We start from the raw sequence: 6,000 nt of genomic DNA, 5'->3' as shown, positions 1-6,000 counted from the left end.
TTTCAAACCTAGTTTGTGATTTGTGAAACCTTTATCTGAATTGTGAAGCTTCAAAAATGAGAGATTTAAAAACCTTTTTGTATCTGGAATGCATTATAAATGAACTATCACATTTACAATATTTGCTATTATTTTAGCCTGTTTTCTTTCATTTTTTTGTCCTAGAGCACCTGCCTTTCTGTTTGGCTGTTGTGGCTTACAGGGATGCATTTTAATTTGAGAGGAAGTCTTTTATTTTGAAGAATGCTTAACACGATCTAGTTTTGTCTTTTGCCACTATCTAGCCTTCTGTTGATTTCGGTTGCTTGGTTACGAACAGCCGTTGCCGTTGTTCAGCAAGTGTACTGTTGAAAAAGAAAAAGAAATCTGAACAGAAAATGTTCAGCAAATACATCTGAGCCTCCGTTCTAATCGCTCTTTAGCCATTTCCCGAATCAGAAGCTACAATCGGAAGCCAACTCCAGCTTCGATCCAGACAGTCAGGAACGCCGCCACAGCTAGAGAACCAAACTGACGTTTCCTTCTGTGCAGCCCCGTTCTGTGTAGGATCCTGCTCAGAGTAGCGTGCTATTAATGGTTTTAACCACAGTGCAAAGCAGCATCCATATCCGTGTAGACCAAACATGAAGGGAAACCTGACCAATTCATGTTAGCCACTGTAAAAGCCTAGCATAATATCGCCACTTCCTGGACGTAAAATTATCACGTTTATACAAGATACGTATCACGTTTTAACAAGATAACTATCACGTTTTAACGAGATACGTATCATGTTTTAACAAGATAACTATCACGTTTTAACAAGATAACTATCACGTTTTAACAAGATATGTATCACGTTTTAACAAGATAGTATCACGTTATAACGTGATATGTATCACGTTTTAACAAGATACGTATCACGTTATAACGTGATAGCGCTCGAATTGTTTTTTTCCCTGCGTGATAGCAATGCGCTTCCGTAGGTTACACTCACACTAGGGCTGTACGAACAATTAGCCCTCAGGTTTTTCCTGACAAACTGTTCCACAAAAAGGAGCCATAATACTGGATGGATAATAAATGACTAAAACTATATGATCACGTAAAAGGTTTAAATAAGATTCATAAATATATATGTATAGAAAACAACAAGGAAAATGACAAAACAAACCCTAATTGATTTCTATTTGCTTTTTCTCTTTCTCTCTGTCTGAGCCTCACGCGTGCATCTGACCTCTGACCTCAACTCCTCCCATTTGTCCTCCCATGGACCAGATGATGTCCCTCCTAAAAACCAGCCAATGAAAATGGTCGAGAAAATCTGGAGGATCAAGAAGACAGAAAAGACCTCCACCACCTCCAGGGGACAACTGTCAGTCTCCTGTTGGGCATTTGGGCAGAAAACTGTGTGAGACTGAGCTTTAACAACCTCTGCTGGTCTGCTGCCCAGTATCAGCGTAGAGGAAGAAAAGCTAAACATGCATCAGAGCTGTGAGAGAAGACGACTCTGAACTGTTGACGCTTGTTTCATCTGTGGACAACATGGACATTTCCTGAGGGACGATCTGGACAACCCAAAGATCCAACACCAGAACCAGTTGGACTGACAGGAAGCCGGAGGAGAGAGACGGGGGAGGATTTGGTTGCAGCAACGCCGAGACCGAGTGAGGGAGAGGGACGAGAAGGAAGGATCAACATGAATCCACATCAACCACTGTGAAGGACGACCTGTCTGTAACGTCCATCTAGATCACGACTTTAAATCTGAAACAACAGAGCAACAGAGTGAGCAGCAAAACTTCACTCTACCAAGTATCAAGTACTTCAACTTTTGACACCAAAGAGGACAATGTCCAAATCAACAGCTACTTTGGATGTTTCTGAAAGGCTCTCCACTCAAAGAACTATTGCTGGTCCACTGTCGAGTGACCGAAGCAGAGAGTGAAGATTTATACTTTTATAACAGGAGGTAACGAATCCTCCTGAGCAGGTGATCAGTGTTCCTGCTTCTACGCTTTACCTACTTTCCAGATGGAAAATCTGCGCTTTCTTGTTGGGTTTTGAACGGACACTTATCTATACCTTCACTGCTCTAATGTAATTTTTTTGTTTTGTTGGGTTTCCTAGAAAACACATGAAATTGGGTAGCTTAATTATGATCATTCTTAGTTGTTTGACTCCTAAGAATGTTTAAGAGTTTAGAAATTCATTCTTCTAGACATAAGAGAAGTCAATTTAAAATTAACTTTAATGTGTGTAAAAAACTCATGTGTTGTCTCACTGGCAGAGCTTTCCATCCAGAATTGCTTCATGATTGATTGTCCTACAAGCTCTCTGTATTGTGCATAATTCATAAATAAACCTGATTGAGTGATTTTACCTGAACAGTGCTTGGTAAGTTTTTTTTTCCACAACAATGGACAAAAACATTAAAGGCTCTCAAGTAAAAGGCGTGGCAGTTTTAGCTATTGTTGGACCCATGAGCCAATGCTAACATTAGCATATTAGCCTGCAAAGACTTTTATGCGTCATCTTTTCAAAGAAAAATTAACCTGTAACCATATATGCGAGTAGTAAAGGCTTACATAGCACATAAAAATATACTGAAGACGAATAATTCACCTTTAAAGAAGCTCTGTTTCTTCCAATGGAAGCTTCCCGCACTTTACTGCGCATGCGCACCGCTGAGCTGAAGCATTCACTCCAGTGACAAAAATAGTCAAATCCAGTTTACTCAAAATAAGGTAGTCTTGTACTTTTCTCAGGCCAAACATGTACATTGCTCACATTACTTGAGTTGAATAAACAATTTAGTGAGACTTGAGTAAAGCATACAAGCCTAATTTAAGTAAGAATAGGTATTGCTTTTTAGAGTGTTCTAACACAATTCCCAATGACTGAAGGTACAAACAGCACAGGCATGTTCTGCAACACAAAACTCATTCATGGCAGAGCTTAGAAATAACCTGTCTGCCTTTTTCATTTGGTGGTTTTGACCTCAATTCTCTAATGCCGCCCTGGGCTCCTGCCCGTGTCGCCCAGATTCAGAAACCACCACTGGTTAGAGGCCGTTAAAAGTAAGTTACACTGATTGCACTCATAGGAGTTTGAGAAATGTGAAGGAAAGGAACCAAAATTAAATTAAGAGTCTAACCTCCAGCGACTGAGCTACACTTAATTCAATAATGCAGCTGCTCTGATCCTTTCTGATGCTTATGCTGGAGACATTCACAATGCAGCCCAGAAAACCTGCTCTGGTTGGGTCAAAAGGACACACACTGGTGTTATCCTGCTGCTTCTTCACTGAGCAGTGGGAATGGAGGGAATGATGAGAATTAACATGGTCTTCAAAATGCAGGCATGACATTAATGCTTTAGAGACATATCTTGATATTGTCCAATTTGTTATGCTCTTTTAATTAGTTACTTTGCACGTGTCTATGTGTCCTCAGATTTCAAAGCATCGGCTCCATCTGAGCGCCTGCTGCAAATGTGTACAGATGAACATATTATTGATCACATACATAAAGAATTTATAGAATACTAATATTTTCTTCTTATGATTGCTGTCAGAAATATTCTTATTTGTTGTGGCGGCATAGTCAACTGTTTACAACAAGTACAATGTTGCCAAGTGCTGCCTTGATTGCCTCTTTTCCTAATTCTCAATAAGCCTCTTCATTATGGGGAAAGTGTTCAAGACTAATTTAAGCGTCTGGAAGTTATGTGGGAAGATTTAAGGATGGAACATAAGTAGCCTTGCACATTCACTTTGAATGTGACTCTATGGAAATTCAATCCATTTACTGTACCATCTTTAAGTGAGCTGTTGATCAAACTATCAGAAGATCCACTCAGTGATTAAAATAGTCCTCACTGTGCAGCTAAGCAATAAAAAAATAATTAAAAAAACAGAGTCCTTGAATTTACCTGACGTTGTTTAATTAAACATAAGCACTGCTTCTAACAGAACAGCCTTGATGTCTATTTAACGTTTTCCTAAAGCACTTCAGGCAAGACTTAAAAGTCCAGTGACTGTATAACTGTAACTGGATTTTTATCAACTTCTCCACGCCTGCTAACTACTGTTATGTGCTCAGACAGATTCTGCTGCCATTCACAAAACTAGAGAAGTGTAGCAGCATAATTACTGGAGTGAGCGCTGCCTATGTTTTCCTTGGATAAGTGTGCCAGTGCTTTCTGTTTTTATATTTGTGATGTACAGTCCTGATCAGATATCTTTCAATATATTTTTTAACCCAATAAGTTTAGCATTTTCAAAGTTTAGTATTTTTAGTGGCTAAAAATGACTTTATTTAATTGCTAGAACAGGTATTTTTGTCAAATATGTGAAAACTGATTTTGTGTCATTTACCTTGTTTCATAGTGACAGGGATACTCATATAAAATGTATATTTATTGTTTTTCATAATGTTACAGCTACAATATATTTCACAAAGACTCGGATTTGCAGACACCCATGTTAAGATCTGCTGAGTGTGTTCCTAATTAGTATACAAATTCTAGTTTGGAAATAAAGTTTAGAGATGTGAAGATTTATTTTGGCGTTTGCACAACTCTATTTTGGTCTCTTACAGTTTTCTGCCAGTTCTAAGTGATCCCCTGTTGCCTGTGAATGCAATGCTTAGCCAAGCATGAGAGAATTTCTTCCAGAGCAAATTAGTGATAACGTCTAAAGGGAATGATATTGTTTTTCTTTCTTTTTTTTTGTTTTTATGAACCCCCAAAAGTTTGGACTTGGTTGACTAAGCATGAAGAGCTTTATTTTTTCAATTGTTAAAGGAATGTTTTGTTGTCCCAGTGCTGATGGGGATTGCTATACGTTCAAGCAGATGATACTGAGGAGTAGTTAAAAAAAATAATCTCTGGAGATTTTTGAGAACAAGCTCTAAATGTACAGATGGCATGCTCAGGCTGTAGTTTGTGATTAGTGAAAGAGTCACTTGTTCAATTATTTTTTTCAGACTTTGCTAAACATTTTTATGTTGTTTTTTTTAATGCGTCACCATTTTCCTTATGTAAATCTTGTAAAAATATTTGTATACTAGATAATGTACTGTACAATGCCTTTCAAAAGCAATCACGCCTCTTGAATTTTTCACACTTTGCCACACTACAGTCACAAAGCTCAGTGTATATTATTGAGATTTTTCCTTATAAACCAACAGAAAGTGTGTAGTTGTTAAGTGGATTGAAAATTATCCATGGATTTCAAAGAGTTGCACAAGTAAAACCAGTGACATTTGGCGTGCATTTTTGTTTAACCCAGAGAAACGATGCTTTGTGAAGCCACACGTTCCTGCAGTTACAGTTTAAAGTCTGTTATGGTATGTTTCTGTCAGCTTTTCATACCGGAGATGTGGTGTCGAGGTGGTCGAGGTGGTGTCTGTGAATATCAGTTTTCATGTCTTTTGTCTGGTTTTATGTAGTTTTACTTACCAACAAAATCCCCCAAGCTCATTTTTGATCAGACAGGAAGTGTGTAAACATTAACTTACTAGCCTTGTCACAAATTCCTAAATGGGATTTAGGTCTGGGCTTTGACTAGGCCATTCTAACGCATAAATATGCTTTGATGTAAACCATTATATTACATCTTAGGCTTTGTGTTTGGCTTCATTGTCCAGCTATAAGGTGCAATTACCCAATGTTTAAATTCTTTTTGCAGTAAATTTTCTTCCAGGATTACCCTGTATTTACCTCCATCTATTACCCTATTAACTCTCACCAGCATGATGCTGCCACTGCTATGTTTCACCAAATGGTTTGTTAAAGGTGATATGCTTGAGTAGTTTTATACCACACATTGTATTTTGCAAGTTGCCCAGCAAGTTGGATTTTTGGGTCTAATCTGACAGCCTTAATGTTTTCCGTTTCCCTCTCTCTTATTGCTCGCCTTCAAAAATATTTCTTCTTGTCGTTTTTCCATAAAGGACAGATTTGTGGAGTCCATAAACAGTTGTGATGTGAACAGATTCTCCCACCTGAGTTCCTTCA

This window comes from Poecilia reticulata, chromosome 15, assembly GCF_904066995.2.
Source record: "Poecilia reticulata chromosome 15, P_reticulata-male-v2, whole genome shotgun sequence".
Lineage (NCBI taxonomy): Eukaryota > Metazoa > Chordata > Actinopteri > Cyprinodontiformes > Poeciliidae > Poecilia > Poecilia reticulata.
This window is presented reverse-complemented; position numbering follows the sequence as displayed.